At 38.4% G+C, this 19,222-nt stretch overlaps 1 pseudogene; it reads left to right on the forward strand.

The window, feature by feature from the left end:
• Positions 1–1,099: 1,099 nt before the first annotated feature.
• Positions 1,100–17,632, forward strand: LOC121437822 (annotated as a pseudogene).
• The last annotated feature ends 1,590 nt before the right edge of the window (positions 17,633–19,222 follow it).

Here is a 19,222-nt window from a genome sequence, read left to right on the forward strand (position 1 = left end):
TGTTCCTTAATTTTTTTTTCAAATGCAAAACCAATGCCTCTGAAAATACTGCTTTTGAATAGAGTCCCAATATAAAAATTCCTTTTCTGTTGATTCTTCTTACACTGTCTTGAAGCCTACCTCTCTTCCACAAGATTCGGTGATCGTATAAATAAGAGTAAATGGGAATGCATTTCCAAAAAGGACCTGGGATTTTTCAACTTCTATGCATTTGGAGTTTGTTGAAGATCTTTTAAATAAGGGAATATAAAAAAAATATTGCTGAAATATGGTCTCTGGTTAACAAAGTGTGCTGTGTAGATGCCTCCCTCCAGATCTAGATCCACTGCTGCCCTGAGGTCAGTTGTTTGAATTTAATGCTGTTGACAGTAGAGTGTGGCTATGTTTTCTAATGACACGTTAGGATATTGTTGCTGTTTTACTTTACTGTGACACTGTGCCTTTCCATTTCAAAGCAATTATATAAGTCATTCTTTTTATTGTTAGAAATACCAAGTGTAAACAATTGGGTTCATAAACTAAACAGTTCAATGCTGAAAACAACCATGTAGTGGTCTAAGAATATAAGTTCTCCAGGCAGGGAGACATGTGTGAAATGTTAGCATTTGGAAGGTGGAGGCAGGAAGGCATGAGTTCCCAGTAATATCAGGCTCCATGTTGTGTTTTTGGTTACCTGACCTTTAGGGGACCCTATCTTGAAATAACAACACATGCCTGCTGAAGCATCACTGAAGGTTTTCCATCTCTAAGGAAACAGACTCAAGCTCAAGGCTAGCTGGATGTGGAGAGCAAGTTTCATGAAAGCTAAATTTAGGCAGTGAATGAAACTATTGAAGACAGAAATCTAATTAGAGCATAATTGAATAATGGGGCCATGTTCAGGCTCAGCAAGCAGACAAACTTGGCAGAGTAGACTGCATGTTTCTGGCTTTAGAGTCAAGAATAGAACAAGGTGTTAAAGAATCTCCCTTCAGGACTAAGGAAAGCCACTGAGGCAAAGCATGTGTTGGTTGTGTCCCTGAAAGGAGACCCAGAGAGGTCACTGTGTGAAAATGAGAAGGTGAAACCTGGATTCTTTGGAGATTCCAAGATGTTATAGATGTCAGAGTCATGGAATCCCTGCCAAGGAAAGCTGCTAGCAGAAGGTGGAAACAGCTCAGAAGAGAGGCATGTGTTGCAATGCAACAATACTGAAAGGATTTGGACACCTGAAGAGCATTTTGAAATCAATATAGAGATGAAGAGTTTTGAGTATGTCAAGCTGGTTTCTACGTCTTGTTTTGGTTCAGTATTTCCTCACTAGACCCCCTTCCCTATGCTTTCGAATGGTTGTATATGTTCTGTCCATTATATGTTTGAAGTATGTTATCTCTTTTTATTTTTATTTATAGGGAATTGCAGTTAAGACATTACATGGATCTCAGAAGAGACTTGGAACTTTGGACATTTAAACATTGTTGAGACTGTGATAGACTATGGAAACTTTTGAAGTAGGATTAAATGCATTTTGCATTATGTTACATCTACCAATCTATGGGGGTCAGAGAGTGAAACGTGGTGACTTGAGTAGGTAGGGCCCCCATAGCATTATGTATTTGAGTGCTTGGCCCATAGGGAGTGACACTATTAAAAAGTATGGCCTTGTTAGAGTATAGTCTTGTATAGGAAGTATATCACTATGGGGGCAGGATTAGAAGTCTTATTTGCCAAAACTAAACCTAGTATGGTACAGTCTCCTGGTGCCTACAGATCAAGATGTAAAACTTTTAGCTCCTTCTCCAGCATCACGTCTTCATGAAAGTTGCTATGCCTCACCATGATGATACTGAATCAAACCTTTAAAACTGTAAGCCAGACTCAGTTAATTGTTTTCCTTTATAAGAGTTGCCATGGTAATGGTATTTCATCACAACAATAAAAACTCTAACTAAGATGTAGATGGAAATTTCTGTCCCTCCTGATCCTGCAGCTATTCAGAATCAAAGAAACACACCAAGGCTTATATTACTTATAAACTTCTGGGACTATTAGATCAGGCTTCTTATTACCTAGCTCTTACAACTTAAATTAACCTGTAACTCTTATCTATGTTTAGTCATGTGTCTTGGTACTTTTTCATAGTAAGGCATCTTCATCTTGCTTCCTCTTCATCTGGCTTATGACTACATCTCTGTCTTTCCTCTTCTGAGAATTCTCCTAGTCTGATTGCCCTACATATAATTTCTATCTGACTACTTGCCAGTCAAAATTTTATTAAGCTAATAAGAATGACAAATTTTTACAGTGTTTAAGAACATTATCCCATAGCACTAAGATACTGCCAATTTCTGTGTCTTCAGGTGTTATGACATTGATTCTTACCTAAGTTCTCACATGATTGACATCATCCCTGTGGTTCTAAACAAGATCACAGTATAGCACTTACATAATGTAACTGTCTGCAAGGCATTCAATGACCTTAAAAAATCATAAATAAAGGAGGAGTGGATGTTTAGTGTTTTCAGTGTTCCCAAACGGAGTAAGTACTTCATAGTCATCCTCCTGGCCATCATGTCACACAGACTTTTCCACATAGAATTCTTCATGATGCAAAAACGCCATTAAAATTGAGGGAAATGACTGGTTATAAAAAGTTGTCCTCAATGTAATTGCAGCTCAGTTGTATAACCCAAATTGCTGAGATACAACAGCTGTAGTAAGACAAGGATCCCCTACTTAATTGCCATATTGATATGGCATTGACGTGGAATGTTTCATAAGGTAGTTATATAATAATAGCAATGTTAAACATAGTTATTACTGTTGCTATTTATTGTTGTTTTTTTTCCAGACAGGGTTTCACTCTCTAGTCCTGGCTATCCTTAAACTCACTCTGTAGACCAGGCTAGTCTTGAATGCACAGAGATTCACCTGCCTCTTCCTCTAAAATGCATGCAGAGAATAAAGCCATATACCACCAACACTGGTCTACATATTGTTTTAAGGAATAGGAATACTTTTTATGTAGCAGAATTTTCATCTTACATTCCTGTACAGAATTACAGTTTACCCCCTTCCTAGCTACTGAAGACCCAGGAGAGTATCCCATGAAAAGGCCAGTGTCAAAAATGAACTCCTTCTCTTTTAGTTGTTGGTCAGTGAGCAGCATAATCACCTCCACCATCCCACCCTATTTCCTAGTTACTCTCCAGAATATAGTAACATAACCAGATCTTGCATAAAATTATTTTGTTTTCTTTTAAATTTTAAAATTTAACTATGAATGAGCTAAGTACAGGAAGACATTTCATTATACAGGCTATTAAGATTATATATATATATAAAAATTTGGGTCTAAGGATATGATGCTTTGGAAAAGAGCTCTGTTCTCATTTCCACAGAGAATGAGAATCTGTGGATTCCTTCAAGACTAATGTGGCTTAGTGAACCAAGACCCCCCCCAAAAGGTCACCTTGAACACCCAACAATACTTTACCCAACAATAGCAAAAAGGAGTTTGGAGAGAACTATGCCCAAATTCCAAAACACTCTTATTTATGTTTATTTCCTTTTAAAGGGGGAAATGTAATAGAGATGACTCCTTTGCATTGGTATGGATCTTGATTTATTGATACAAATTTAAGATATATATATATATATATATTTCTGCTCTTGATTAAGGTATTGTGTTTGTGAAGCTCATTAAAAAAACCCAGGGTAGCCAAAGCAATCCTATACAATAAAGGAACTTCTGGAGGCATTGCCATTCCTGACAACAAACTCTATTACAGAGCCACAGTAATGAAAACAGCTTTGTACTAGCATAAAAACAGAGATGTTGACCAATGGAATCAAATTGAGGACCTGGATATTAATCCACAAACCTATGAACACCTGATTTATGACAAAGAAGCTAAAATTATACAATGGAAGAAAGAAAACATGTTTAACAAATAGTGGTGGCATAACAGGATATTGACCTGTAGAAGAATGAAAATAGATCCATATCTATCACCATGTACAAAATTCAGGTCCAAATGGATTAAAGAACTAAATATAAATTCGACCACATGGAACCTGATAGAAGAGAAAGTGGGAAGTAGCTTGCAATACATGGGCATAGGAGACCACTTCCTATGTGGAACCCCAGTAGCACAGACAATAAGAGCAACAATGAAGAACTGGGAGAAATTGTCTTCTCCTTAGGAGAAATTGTCTTCTACCCTTACCTTGAAAACTTTCTTTTTTTTTATTTTTATTGAACTCGATGTTTTTCTCTGCTCCCCCCCCCACCTATCACCTCCCTTTCAACCCTCTCCCAAGGTTGCCATGCTTCCAATTTACTGAGGAGATCTTGTCTTTTTCTACTTCCCATGTAGATTAGATCTATGTAAGTCTCTCTTAGTGTCCTCATTGTTGTCTAAGTTCTCTGGGATTGTGATTTATAGGTTGGTTTTCTTTGCTGTATGTTTAAAAACCACTTATGAGTGAGTACATGTGATAATTGTCTTTCTGTGTCTGGGTTACCTCACTCAATATGATATTTTCTAGCTCCATCCTTTTTCCTGCAAAATTCAAGATGTCATTAATATTTTTCTGCTGTGTAGTACTCCATTGTATAAATGTACCACATTTTCTTTATTCATTCTTTGGTTGAGGGGCATTCAGGTTATTTCCAGGTTCTGGCTATGACAAACAATGCTGCTATTAACACATATAGAACCAGAGTTGACAGGATATTTAGAAAGTGACCCATAAAGGGAGAAATTCGCTCAGTAACCAACCTTAAGACTTTCATGGGAATGACTGAAGGAAGTAAGATGTTTGTAACTGATTAACAACTTACATGGAATCATATTATTTCTTTAGAATAAGAATTTCTGCTTGATTAAGTAGGAAGTACACACAAAATGAGTTTCTGTACCTAAAGAAGCGATTCATGTCTGTGAATTGCCAAAATTATCTAAGCTAAAAGGTTGTTCACTGAGGATATGGTCTCCTCCCACTTCTAGAAGACATGACAAGTTTATCCATATAGGTCAATAAAGGTATTGGAAAAACACTAAGAGTGAAGTCAGTAGTGTGGATCTATTGAGTTAATAATTAGCCAGCCGCACACATTCTGGTGAAAACTTTCCAAGGTTTCAAATGATATAAAAAGGCAACTGAATGGAACACTTCTGTATCAGTCCTGAAGACATCATGGCCAAGCTCATTCTTGCCGCAGGTGAACTGATAATCAGACATAGAGCCTCAGTCTTTCCTGATGCTTTCCTCACAGGATCTGACAAGAAGCAGTATTGACATTATAACTATGCTTTGCCATTCTTCATTTTGTCACTGAAAATTTCCTTTCTTTATTCAGTCTTTCCCTTGCTCTCATAAGTTCATAGTTGAGAAGATACTTTTTCCTCACTAATACCACAGACATGACACTAATATCTTACTTTGTTTGATGCTTCTTTTGCTTCTATTTTTTCCCCAGACATTTATTGCCCTGGTCCTCTCACTGCCTAAAATTCACAATCTATTTAGCTTCATGTGGTCATTCTGGAACTTTTTTTTTTGACAGGTATCACTAAAATCTGAGATAGAGCTATCCGAGTTTCTCTGCTCTTCTTTTTTTCAGAATTATTTCACATCTCTCCTCTCTTGTACCATTATATTGATGACTTAAGTTGTCACATTTAGTCATTTGAGAATTAGATTTAAGCGTTTTAACCCAAATTGTTCACAATTTACCAGTTTCTGCTTCAAATATGTGACCTACATACTTTTAAAGATTCATAACCTTAGTCAAGTGAAGACTAAAGCTCAATGTGTAATGGGTTCACAGCAGAGATGCTCTAATTATATGATAATGTTCAAATCCAAAATCTCAGGACTCAAGAGACCCAGTCAGAACATTCTTCTGTAGAAGGCCAGCCAAAACTACCTAGTGAGAGACCCTCACAAACAAAAAGGAAACATCATCAAACCTAAAATGTTCCTTAGTAGTTAGAAATGGCATATGAAGCAAAATGTCTTATGTCCTCCATCAAGGGCTCTTAGTAGATGCCTCCCAATAATGGCCAAGACTCCAGAAGATACTGAATGATATACTTTAGATGTTGTATTGGTCGGGGGAAGGTTCTTCTCATTGCAGCCCTGGGAACTGAGGCTCCTGAATGTATATGCTCACTAAGCAGAGAATATTTTGAGAAATTTCATTCACTATCACTGGCAGAGGTAGTAGATTTCAAATTTAATAACAATTAGGACACATAAAATTGAACAGAAAGACATTACTAGGTTTTGTCAATCGGTGTAGAGGATTTTGAAAATCATAACTCCAAGGTCCACACCTTGTAAAGCTTCAAAATTTATTTGGAGTAGTAGGATGGGCCAGAGGAACTGAGAGGATTTGATCCTTATGGTTCTAGCAACTGATCCAGACTAAATGTGTCTTCTGTCTCTCTAGGTTGAGCCATTCTGCTGAATATTCAGTTGGGTAAGTTATTGGCAGAAACATTAACATAAGTCTCTAGTGATGGAGGAAGGTTATTGGTTAAATAAAAAGAAACTACTTGGCCCTCATTGGTTAGAAGATAGGTGGGAGGAGTAAACAGAACAGAATGCTGGGAGGAAGAGGAAGTGAGCTCAGACTCCACAGCTCTCCTCTCGGGAGCAGACGCCTCAGAGAGAGATGCCATGCTCTGCTCTCCCGGGCAGAAGCACGCGATGAAGCAAGCCGCCAGGTTAGACATGCTGCATCTTTCCCGGTAAGACCAGTGCTCACAGATTATTAGAGATGGGTTGATCGGGATGTGAGAATTAGCCTGTAAGGGCTAGAGCTAAAGGGCCAAGCAGTGTTTAAATGAATACAGTTTGTGTGTTGTTATTTCAGAGCATAAGCTAGCCAGGTTGCCGGGGTGCTGGGGATGCAGCCCCGCCGCTCATATTACTACAGATTGGCGCCCACGAGGACAACTGCTTCCACATAAAGCCTGAGACAGCTTGGGAAGTAATTCTAGAACAAAATGAAAGCATTGTGCCTGGTTTCTTGGTAGCAGCAATTTCTCGGTTCTACTCTGCTTGCTAGAGGCAAGCAAGCGCTCTCATCTAAGAGAGGCTTCCTGACTCAGCTTTAGCTGCAAAACCCTGCAGCTCATTAAGAGGTCCTGACACGAAACATTTAAACGGTGTTGACGAAAAGGTGAACGCATGTTTTTTGGTTTTCAGCCGTAGCAGGAAAAAAGCTGCACCGTTTAAAAATGCCAGCTTTCTGGGTCATCCTGCCAGGGCAAACTCTGTTTGAGGCAGGAGGGCCGGCTACCGAGAGAGGACTTGAGTATTGTCTGTTGTAGCTCACTTGCTGGCAGGGACCTTGAAATGCCATAGAGTTGTGGCAGTAAACATGGCTACAGCCAGTACCTCAGCCATGAGGCTGGAAAGCTAAGGAATGGACTGGTTCTAGCTGGCAAAGCCACGGCTTTAGTCCTACTGAGATTGCTTGGTAAATTAAAGACTCATGTGGTCAGAAAAAGAGAGATATACAGTAAAGAGAGATTCAAAGACAAAGAAAATTTCTAAATGGTTTACAGTGTGTTAAAAATATATGCAAGCTAAAAGTTGAAGTTCTTAAAGTAAAAAAAGGAAGAGAGTTGTTGTGTGTGGTAGTACACACCTTTAATCCCAACACTTGAAAGGCAGAGGGAGATTGACCTCTGTGACTTCAAGGTGTGGTAGCACATGCCTTTAATCCCAGTGCCTAGAAGGCAGAGACAAACAGTTCTCTGTGAGTTCAAGGTGTCGTAGTGTACACCTTTAATCCCAATGCCTGGGAGGCAGAGACAGGCGGATCTCTGAGAATTCAAGGACTACAGAGTTACTTCAGGTCAAAGATACAGAGAGCCTGTCTCAAAAAGCAAAAAGTTAAAAGTAAAAATAAACGAAATAGAGGTTAAAACAAAGCTGCACAAAGATGGAAAATACACAGAGAATTTTGATACTGTATGCTACTATGCCCTCTTTAAATTATTTAAATGCTGAGGAAGGAGCAACAGATGCTAAAAGATATTTATTTATCTTCAATTTGCACTTCATTTAATGTCCACCTGATTCACGGAGTTGCAAAAAGCCGCCTTCATTCTTTTTATGGTGAAATAGTATGGCAGGGTTTATGTATATATAGCACACCATTTGTCCATTCATTCAGTGTCAGTTACTTTCTGTGATAACATATATTATGTTTTGTAAATAATGCTACAGTTCCTGTCATGTGCTCTCATCCTTTGGGAAGAAAATGATTCCATGTAATTTAGATATAAACTCTGTGGTAGTATTTTGTCTGTGATGTAACAAATAAAGCTTGCCTGAAGATCAGAGTGCAAAGCTAAGCCACTAACTAGTCATAGAGGCCTGGCACATATCTTTAATCCTAGCACTTGGAAGGTAGAGGGAGACCAATTTCTGTGAGTTCAAAGCTACCCTGGGCTACTCAAGATTAACCCAGTTTAAAAGAGAAACAGAACCAGGTAGTGATGGCTCACACCTTTACTTCCAGTACTTGGTAGTCACATAGTTTTAAACTCAGTACTAAGTAGGTAGAGACAGGAAGGGGTGTGACTGGATAAAGAGAGGAATAAAAGGCAGGAGGAGACAGGAGCTAAAGCTATTTGGTCTAAGGATGCGTGGAGACAGGATTCTGCCCCCTTTGATCTGAAAATTCAGTAGAGGTAAAAATTCTCTCCAGTGGCTGACTTCCATACTTCTCTGTTGTTTTCTGCATTTATCCCCAATATCTGACTCTGGGCTTTTATTATTAAGACCAATTAGAATTTGTATAACAAAACTAAGCAGTGTGGTTGCTGGGGAATATTTTTGTTTCTGAAGAATTTCCACAGTGCTTTCTCATGTGATTCTAATAACTATACTTCCACCAATGGTGTACCGAGTGTTTTCTCTATTCACATCCCTGACACAATTGGATATTTTCATTCTTATTTTACCAATTATGATGGACATGAGATGTTATCTCAATGTGGTTGTAATTTAAATATCTGTCTTAGAAATGTGTTGGATTGATTTTTATTCACTTGTTAGGCTTCATTTTTGGAGAAATGTCTACCTCAGAACTTTTCCCACTTTTTCAAGAATGATTCATATTCTTGATATGTAGTTTATTCCATTGCTGGTACATATATTCAAATTAATTCCTTAACATTGTATAATTTAAAGTATTTTCAACCAGTGTAATGTAATCTCTTTAATGCAGGTGATTTTTCTTTTCCCTGATTCATAGGAGAAATCTTTTTCTTTTTGATAGTAGCCTGTAAATTTAGAAACATTTTCAAACAGTGCCACTTCACAGATGACTCCAATGGATACTTCATCCTTTTCTTACAATAATTTGATAGATTTATACCTTATGTTCACATTCCTATTCCACTATCAGTTGACTTTTGTCTACAGTGTGAGACTGGGATACAGTTTCTTTCATGCACATAGAGAAGGCTGATTTTCTAGTAACTTCTTGCTGACTGAGAGTCTAGAATCATGTCAATTGCAAGGAAGTACACAATACTTTACAAATCTTGATATGATCACTGTGGGATCATATGGGATGAGTGTCTTCCTTTCTCTCTTTGTGATTGCTTTTGCATTGGAAGGGTTAAAAAATGGAAGAAGACTTCTAAGCTTTCTGATTTAAGAAGTAGGAGCTGCAGGTTTTTAGAATTTAGGTAGCACTGCTTCCCAGAATCAGAAAATTCGATTTATTCTGTTACCGTTTCCCTTTGTTAAATAAGGCATACTCTCGTATTCCACAAACTGTGCTTTTTAGCTTAGCCATAATACAAGGAAAACTCAGGTGACTTCTACTGACAGTAATTACACTTTCCGTAAGAATAATCTAAGGTATGATTTCTAACTGAAAATTAATTCATCTAAGGAAATTCCCTTTACTTTTGTAATTTATATTCCTTGCATCAAAACTAAACCAAACACTGAAAGCCATCCATGACCCCATTTCAGATCACGGAATCTGAATCTCTAAGGAAGGGACAAGATGCCTCTAACTCTGTCTTCTCACAACTGCTGATCATAGTTATTTGGAAGTTAATGGCTCAAAGCAACTATTCCCATGAAGATGTACACTTCTAGCAGAATTTATTTGTATTTGTTTGTGGAGGTTGAGAAATTAATAAAGCTACAATAATCTGTCATTTTATGTGATCAGGAAGACTGTGGGATAACCATGGTTCTAAGTTACTAGCACAGAAATGCAGTCAGTATAATACATGCAAAACTTGTGTTGAGAACATTACGTTAAGGACCTTGTACTAAAAGTATAACAACAAATTTGGTACAAAATTTTTAAAAGTAATGGAAAATTATGCTGAGCTGTAGTCTTTTTCATGGCATGACAGCACCAAATAATACAAGTAATACACAAGTAACACTGCTATTTCATATAAAGGGAATCAAGGGATTTTATGTTTCTCTTTTACTGTTGACTTTCAGGAACACAGAGCTGAAAACTCTCCTGGCCGTTGGAGGTTTGAAGTTTGGATCTATCCCGTAAGTTCTGTATATAGCCAATTACTCTTTGCTAGTGTGGCAACACAATCTCATTCTGTTACTTCTCATCTTTAGAAAGGTATTAAGAATATCCATTGAGTACTTATGTTAAGTCCTGATTGATTTCACTGAAAGCTAAAGTTAAGCAGAATGCACTCTTTATAAGTCTGCATGTGAATTTCACAAGTTCAAATTGATTTGGGTGTTCTGGGCTGGCATCCTTTGTGTGTTAGTTACCAACTACAAAGAGCCATTTCTTTAAGTAAATAAAATCCCCCAGGTCAGAGGAGTGTCATGTAATTACTGCTTCTTTCTGCTATTTTAGCAACTGAATTGAGGGCTCCTCATACAGAAGAAACATGCTTTGCGTTAATATGAACTGGAGAGTAATTGAAGGCACTAGATTGTTTAGCTAGGATGGAAAGCTATTAAAATGAAAGGGCTACGTAATAGTAGTTAGGGTGAGGTTCACAAATCTGAACAGCCCAGAATCTGATATTATCTATTAATTGTCTTATTCCAATGTGGTAATTGGAAATAAAACTTCATTCATCTTTTTTTGGTCTCCCTCAGGTTCAGTGACATGGTGTCTACTGCTCAGAATCGTCAGACTTTCATTAAGTCAGTCATCAAATTCCAGCGCCATAACAAGTTTGATGGGCTGAACCTGGACTGGCAGTACCCTGGGTCAGGTGGAAGCTCACCTAAGGACAAGCATCTCTTTACTCTTCTGGTGAAGGTGGGGAAGTCAGGGATAAATGCCTTTAGTCCTAGAAGATTCAAAGTCTCTGCTTTCCAATGAGGGTTGGGTTCTTTTAGAGTAGACCAAATTTGAATTTATAATTATAAATTTTTAGTATTGCATAGGCCCTGAAATATCATTCATTGATTCTACAAACATGTAGAACACTATACCACATGCGAGTGAGGAATGATAATGCATGTTCATATGTTGTCTATGCTGTGAGTTCCAGAGTCATTATAATCTTTAGGTTACACACAAATAACTAATATATAGAAAGGGCTTTAGTAAATTTTCCTGAGTCATTTAGATAATAGTATCATATCTGCAGAGTTTAAACCTCATATCAATTTTACCAGAACACCTACTATTACTGAGCATGGTATACTCAATTGTAGTTAATGTGTACAGGCTGAAGATGAAAACAAAGCAGAATCTTTTGCTTCAAACAGTTCTCATCTGAGGTATAACACTGTAGCTTAGGAAACAATTGAGGTGCATCTTGGTAATGGCAATGAGAGGGGTCGATAGGGTGTGATAGAAACTCAGATGTGCGAGTAACTGACTGTGTGTGAAGGAGGATTAGAAAGAGCTTCTGAGGAAGTCGTGCTTGAATTTAGTCTGGGAAAAAAAGGTCTGTTGTCATAAAATTAGATAAGGATGGGTCTGTCACAATGAAGTGATAAAAATTAATAAGCAAGTTACTTTGTGAGACATGTGAGTTTACAAAGGTAACAACTTCTGATCATGCGAGAGCCTTAGTCTCAGATAAAGATATATAATTCTCCTGCAAAAACATGGGATACTTTGAGGGCTTGTAGATAGTGGGGAAATATGACAGAACTTGGACTTTTGAATAATCATTTAATAATTTAATTTGAAATTTAAAAAATTAGAGTGAGCAACCAAGAATTCATTGAAAGCTGTTGAAGTAAACTGGGGGAACTGAGGTAAGAAATAACCAATGATTTTACAAGAAGGAAGGAGGGCGTGTAGACAGAGAACATAAACAGGACAGGGGACCATTTTGTGTTAGATCTGACAAATCATCCCACTTTTCAGACATAAGAATAATATCAAAATTTATTTCTTTGCTGAGAGTAAAATAGAATAACAGTTGATTTGTAGTGAGAACAGATTATTTTATCTTTGAACATACTGAATGTGAAGTATGTATATGAAAACACACACAGAAAGAAGGGTGATAATAGATTTCATGATTTAGGATCTGACTTGAGATATTGTTCGGAAGTTCTCAGGAAAAGTGGTAATCTTCAGGCAAAAATCCAAAGAATAATAACCAAAGATTGGAGGTTTTAAAAATGTAGTCCCCTCTATGATACTTATATGAAAAAATAAACAATTTTTAATTTTTGATGTATTGATCTACAACTGATCTACCCAGCTACATAATCAGCAATAGATTCTTTTCAATAAGATTCCTACCACTATATATTTGCCCAACTTCTGAAGAGTATCAATACTTTGTACTTACTAAATGACAGGTTGCTTCTATTGAATAACTATGACATGAATAATGATATGAAATAAATTTCTAGGCAAAAATCATAACTTCCAGCATTGATTCTAGGTGATTTTTCTTTAAAAGCACATGATTAAAGCAATCATGCTGTATTTATGTATTTACTATTTGGAGATAGCTAAAACACGTTTCTTCTTATGCTTCTTTCACCAGTAAAGTGATCTTATTATTTGACCCACTTGTTCATGGAAATTCTTGAAGTTTTCTTTAGAAACAGTTTCTAGAACACCAAAAAACAGTGATAAGAGATAACCCAAGTATTGAAGACTGGAACAAAGTCACACAGAATCTAGGCAGATTCCAACAGGTACAGAATCTGACCTGTTACACTGTTCTTACCACCTTCCCAATTCATCAAATCAACATATCATTAGACAGGATGTTTGATCTGTGATCTAGTTCATCCAGTCAGCAATGGCAGCAGCTCTCCACAGGACTGCAAGAGGATGCAGGGCACCGATGAAAGTTATTTCCAGAGAACTGAATATTTCCAGAGAACAGCTCTGGCCATATATTAAGGCCTGGATTTTGACCACTACAAGTTATTAGATGTTTGGTTTGGTGATATTTTTAAATACCTATGAATAATATTAGGGATACATATGTTTAGTAATAACATCTAATCTTCTGAATTTGTTGAGGTAATAGTGCATATCAAATTAAGACAAAATAAGAGAATGTGTATTGCAATAAATTTAAGTCTGTATTTGTTTATTGTGAAAAGAACTGAAAAAATTAAAATGAAAACATCAAACATTTTTTGTAGGAAATACGTGTAGCTTTTGAGAATGAATCCTTAGAATAACACAGGACCAGGCTGTTAATCACTTCCACAGGAGCTGGTATCATCTCCATCATTGAGGGTGGCTACAAGATCCCTGAATTGTCACAGTAAGTAGGGATCCATATTCACAATTTCTGTGGATGTTTACACAGAGTGCTTACTCCTGGTCTTTCTTGCTGCTCTAAGACTCTGATTGCTTTTTCTTGTTTCTCTTGGTGTTCTTGCATGTCTTTGAGCGATTTATTCATTTCCTCTACCTTTTTGTTTGTAATCTCTAATTGTTTATGGCAGTTTTTCACCTCCTGTTTAAGGTCCTCTATTATTTTCATATAGTTCACTTTTGAGTCGATTTCTTCTATTTCTTCTGTAGTAGGGTGTACAATTCTTCTTATTTCGGGATCCCTGGATTCTGGTGGTGTCATGTTGCCTTTCAGGTTGTTGGAGGAATTCTTGCATTGGCGCCTTCCCATCTCTTCCTTCAAATGGGGCCAGGAGAGGCCTGGTGTCTTGGTCCAGTCTTTGCTGTGATTGACTCTCAGGGTATATCTCTTCAGTGTAGAAGCAGGAACCGTTCCTGTCCAGATGGGATTCCTCAGCAACTAAACAGGGCCGCCGGTAGCCCAATGCTCCAGGGCCAAAAGGATGAATGGAGCAAGGGGGGGGGGCGGTATCCAGAAGGGCACAGGAAGCCTGGTGCAGGAGCTGAAGGTGCCCAGGCTCCCTAACAGGGGACCCTGAGGCCTGCCCGGTAGGCAGGCACTCACCACTCTGGGTGGGTAGCCTTAGTGTAGGAGCTTAAAACTGTTCTTGAGCACTGGTCCTAGCATACAGCAGGGCAGGGTTGGGAAGGGGTGCTGGGGGGCTGGGTCGTGTGAAAGAAAGACAGCCCTGCAGAAGGAGCTGGGGGAGGGGGATTTGTGCTCTCTCCCGGGACAGTCTGCCCCTGGATGGCACACACTCACCCGTCCTGATGGGATTCCTCAGCAACTCTGCTCTAAGACTCTGATTATAAGCCTTGTAAAGGTAGTATTGGCAAGAACAACAGCACTCAAATGAACTGGATTTGAACTTTTAAATAAGGTCTTTATTCGTTCTTTCAATATTTCATGCATTTCTTTAATGTGTGTGTGTGTGGTTTTTTTTTTTTTTTTTGCAATTAGCAAGAGGTTTATTGGGTGTGCACAGGTACCTGTGGGCGGCAGGCGGCAAAGTCCTTTTGGAGGACTTGCGCACTCAGGCTGGGCAGGGGGTCTTTTATATGGAAATGGGTGGCAGAAGCATGCATGGTTACAGGGATTCCATTGGTCAGTTCGGATGAGGCGATGGGTTCACTTGGGGACAAGCTCCTCGGGGACATGAAGATATGATAATAGCTGACTTGGCCCTATCTAGGGCACATGTAGTTTTTCCCAGAACTGTTCGTTCCCCTTCTAGGCCTGGTGTCTGACCACAGATATCCTGTTTGGCAGCCTAGGAGTACTGACTTTACCTTGAACTTACACTTGTTTGTGTGAAAGCTTTGCAAAATGGCATTACAGAAGCTAAGCTGGGGTCTTTCATTCCCCCATTTTCTTTTAGTATTGAGTTAAATCTTTTACTCAAGATAATTATGGAATTTCAGTTTCCTGTTGTCTTAGTCTTTGGTATTGATGGGTCAAGACTAGGGCCTGGATGACGGATAGCCTGTCTTTTATAATTGGACCTAGCAGTTTAGGATGCAAGGCCCAAACAGGAGTATCAAGAGGAGGATAATTAAAGGACCCATCAAGGAAGACATCAGGGTAGTAAACCAAGGGGACTTATTAAACCATCCTTTGAACCATCCCTGTTGTGACTTAAACATCTTTTGTCTCCGTGCCAACCTGTCCCTGAGTTTTTTAAACAATCTTCCTGCTCTGGGACTGGATTTGCCAGGTTAAGGAATACACCTGGTGTGGACTTTTCCCTTGGGCTGTCATTCCTGGCCTCAGTAGGACCCATACAATGATCAGGGAGCCCCATGAGTAAGTCTTATCTTTAAAGGATTTTGGGTGCGTTGGACCTTCCATTTTGGGGTCACGATTGGTTCCGCCTCCTCGGTGGTGCGGGCGGCCTTAAATTTATTCACCAATGCCTCCCTCCAAATTCTCCTCATGCCTTACCTTTATCCCATTGAATTCCTTATTTCGTGTTTCAAGCTGCTTATGTTCTCCTTTTTTGTGTCTTTGTTTGTTTGTTTTCCAAGGCAAGGTTTCTCTGTAGCTTTGAAGCCTATCCTGGAACTAGCTCTTGTAGACCAGGCTGACCTCGAGCTCACAGAGATCCATTTGCCCTTGCCTCCCAAGTGCTGGGATTAAAGGTGTGCATCACCACTGGCTGGCTTTTTGATGTCATTAGTAAGTACCTAATGCGATGAGTTTTGCTCACGGCTTTGGGGTTATTCATAGCTTCACAGACATGCAATTCTGGCAATATTCCTGAGGGAATTTGAATTTCTTTCCCAAAGTAGCCTTTAAGCACCAATAACATTTTCAACAAGTTTGTCACATGGAATAGGAACTGTCTTAAGTTTTGCTGATGATATTGGTAGGTCTTGTGCAGGTAACCACAGCCATTGAAAGTTAACGTGTGCAACAATCAAATATTGTCTGACTTATGTTAGCATTTCACAGTCTTTCTCCCCAGTAACCACCAGCACATAATATCTTCAAAGTGGCCAATGAATTGCAGGCCCAGTTCTTTAATCTGAGCGCTAATATCTGCCATAAATGAATGTTCATTATGGCCAATGTCTGCAAGACCTAAACTGAATGACCATTCAAAACTGTGTTACTTTTATGATATTTCATTATTAATAATTAATAGAAAATTCTTTAGGATATACAAGATTCCTTAATATGAGAGATCAGTGGTACTCAACCTTCCTAATGCTGTGACCCATTAATGTAGTTCCTTATGTGTGGTGACCCCTGTAACCAAAAAATTATTTTGTTGTTACTTCATAACTGTAATTTTGCTACTGTTATTAACTATATTTGATATGCAGGATATCTGATATGTGACCAATGTGGAGGTCACAAACCACAATTTGAGAACCTAGACCATAGCCTTAAATCTACTAGCAAGACTATAGATATATGGCAAATAATTATCTATCATACCATGTAGGAATTCAGAGGATAATGAAATTACAGTGCAAAAATATGAACAACATATCTGTATATGAAATATCTGTATCTTTATCATTTCTTTTGAGGTCTAACTTTGTTTGATAAGCTTGTTCTTGTGTTCAGTTTCTTGTACTATATATAAAAATGAAATTACATGCTACAAATATATACTATGTATATTACTGTGACTCCTGGTTCCTTAAACTTGGAATCTTAGCTTGCAGGAGGCTGAAGCAGGAGAACTATCAGTTTAAAGACTGTCTTAAGTATATATTGAGATTCTGACAGAATATAAAAATATAATAATAACTGTAGATATAACCCAGCTGGAGATAATCTATATAGCCTGGGCAAAGGTCTGTATGTATGGCATGCCTAGCAGAAGCAAAAGAGAACAATATGTCAATTTTCTTTAAAACAAATAAAACTCATAAGAAAAATGGAAAGGAATAAAAACAAAGTGCATGCTATTTTTCCTTTATGGTATTGACATTTAAATATTTGAATCTGTTGTATGTTTAAAGATTTGCAACTTCCTGGATGAAGGAGCCACTGAGAAATGGTATGCACCCCAGGAAGTACCCTATGCTTTTAAGAACAGAGACTGGGTTGGCTATGATAATGTCAAGAGTTTCAAGATGAAGGTAAGTTCAGTCCATTGGATGTGATGAGATCTCAGTTTTGATTCACAATAATCTAGTAACTCATGTCCTCTGTTTAAACAGGCTCAGTGGCTCATAGAAAACAACTTAGGAGGTGCCATGGTCTAGCCCCTGGACATGGATGACTTCACTGGTTCTTTCTGTAACCAGGGAAAGTTTCCTCTGACCTCTACCTTAAAGAAATATCTCCATGTCCAGAGTCGAAGTAAGTGACCACAGTGTTATATTGGTATATAACGACCTTCATCAACTCAGAGGTAGTCTTAACAGCTTCACCCCCAGTTCCCAGAGAGAATTTTTCCATTTTATCTCTGGGAAATTTTCAAAATGAGAGACTGTTTGTTACCTTTCCAAACCCTTTGCTTCCAAAAATCTTTATTACATACTTATTGGAAAACAGGCCTAACTCGAGTTGTTTGGGATGTTTCATGCTACTAAATCTTCAAGGCATAAGATCAAGGCATAAGAGTCCATAGAAACTTTAGTAATTTTTAGGTTTCAAATATTCCACTCTTTAAAGATCTTCATTACAGTATATCTCTGCCCTTTTGTGGAGTTTTATTAGAAAGACTTCAATAGTGCTCCAATGAATTCTTGTATCCATATACTCTCTGATGAATAGTACATACTGAAACTTTTTTTCTCAAGTTCAATTACTCACTGAGTATTCATGAAGCATTGCTAATGTAAAAGAAGTAAATTTGATTATCAGTTCAACAAGATTTCTGGTAGACAATGAAGACTTGGAAATGTAATAAATTCTGGATTTCTGGTGGTAACTTTCCCTAATAGCCAAGTCTGGATTTGTTTTCTGATCTAACATAAGAGATTATAAAGTTATTTGCATCTTTAGTTCATTTCATTGTGTTAGTCCTTCTCTTCATTTCTAGGTATAGTTTGCCTTTTATTAAGGACCACAACTTTGTCTTCGTGCTTTATCTTTCAGGTTGTAAGCCAACTACTCATGAGGAACTTTAGCTTGTAATTGGTCCTCAAATCATGAGAATAAATACAAGATCAGCACTCAGAAGCAGCTTCTGGTCCTGCCTGAATTGAATCACACACTAGCACAATTGTTGTGTGGGTCTTCTCCTCAGCTTCACTTGTGACACAACCAGGCATGGTTTTCATGAGTCAACTCATCCATGCTCTGAGAGATACAAGTGTCTCTGCCTTCCTAGTGCTGGGATTAAAGGCATATGCCACTACCGCCAGGCTCCCATGCCTTTAAAAAATCAACTTATTTCCTGCCTAACTTTTAAAAATAAAATTCACTGTGGATCTCTGCATCTGCTTCCATCATTTACTGGATGAAGGCTCTATGACGACAGTTCGGGTAGTGATCAATTTTATTACAGGGGATGGCTGGTTCAGATACTCCCTCCACTATTTCTAGGAGTCTTAGTTGGGGCCATCCTTGATGGTACCTGAGAGCTTCCCTGGCCCCAGGTTTCATTTTTTTTCCATTTTTTTTATTATTGAGAAAAGGAAGAAAAAAAAAACAAGTTTCCACCTCCTCCCAGCCTCCCATTTCCCTCCCCCTCGTCCCACCCTTCTCCCCATCCTCCCATCCTTCTCCCCCTCTTCCCACTCCTCTTCCCCTCCCTCTCCAGTCCAAAGAGCAGTCAGGTTTCCCTGCCCTGTGGGAAGTCCTAGGTCCTCCCCCCTCTGTCCATATCAAGGAAGGTGAACATCCAAACTGGCTAGGCTAGCACAAAGCCAGCACATTGCGTAGGATCAAAACCCCGTGCCATTGTCCTTGGCTTCTCATCAGCCCTCATTGTTCGCCATGTTCAGAGAGTC

The sequence above is a fragment of the Microtus oregoni genome, unplaced genomic scaffold (assembly GCF_018167655.1).
Source record: "Microtus oregoni isolate MIOR12 unplaced genomic scaffold, Mior012 000054F_ref0000373, whole genome shotgun sequence".
In the NCBI taxonomy this organism is placed as follows: Eukaryota; Metazoa; Chordata; class Mammalia; order Rodentia; family Cricetidae; genus Microtus; species Microtus oregoni.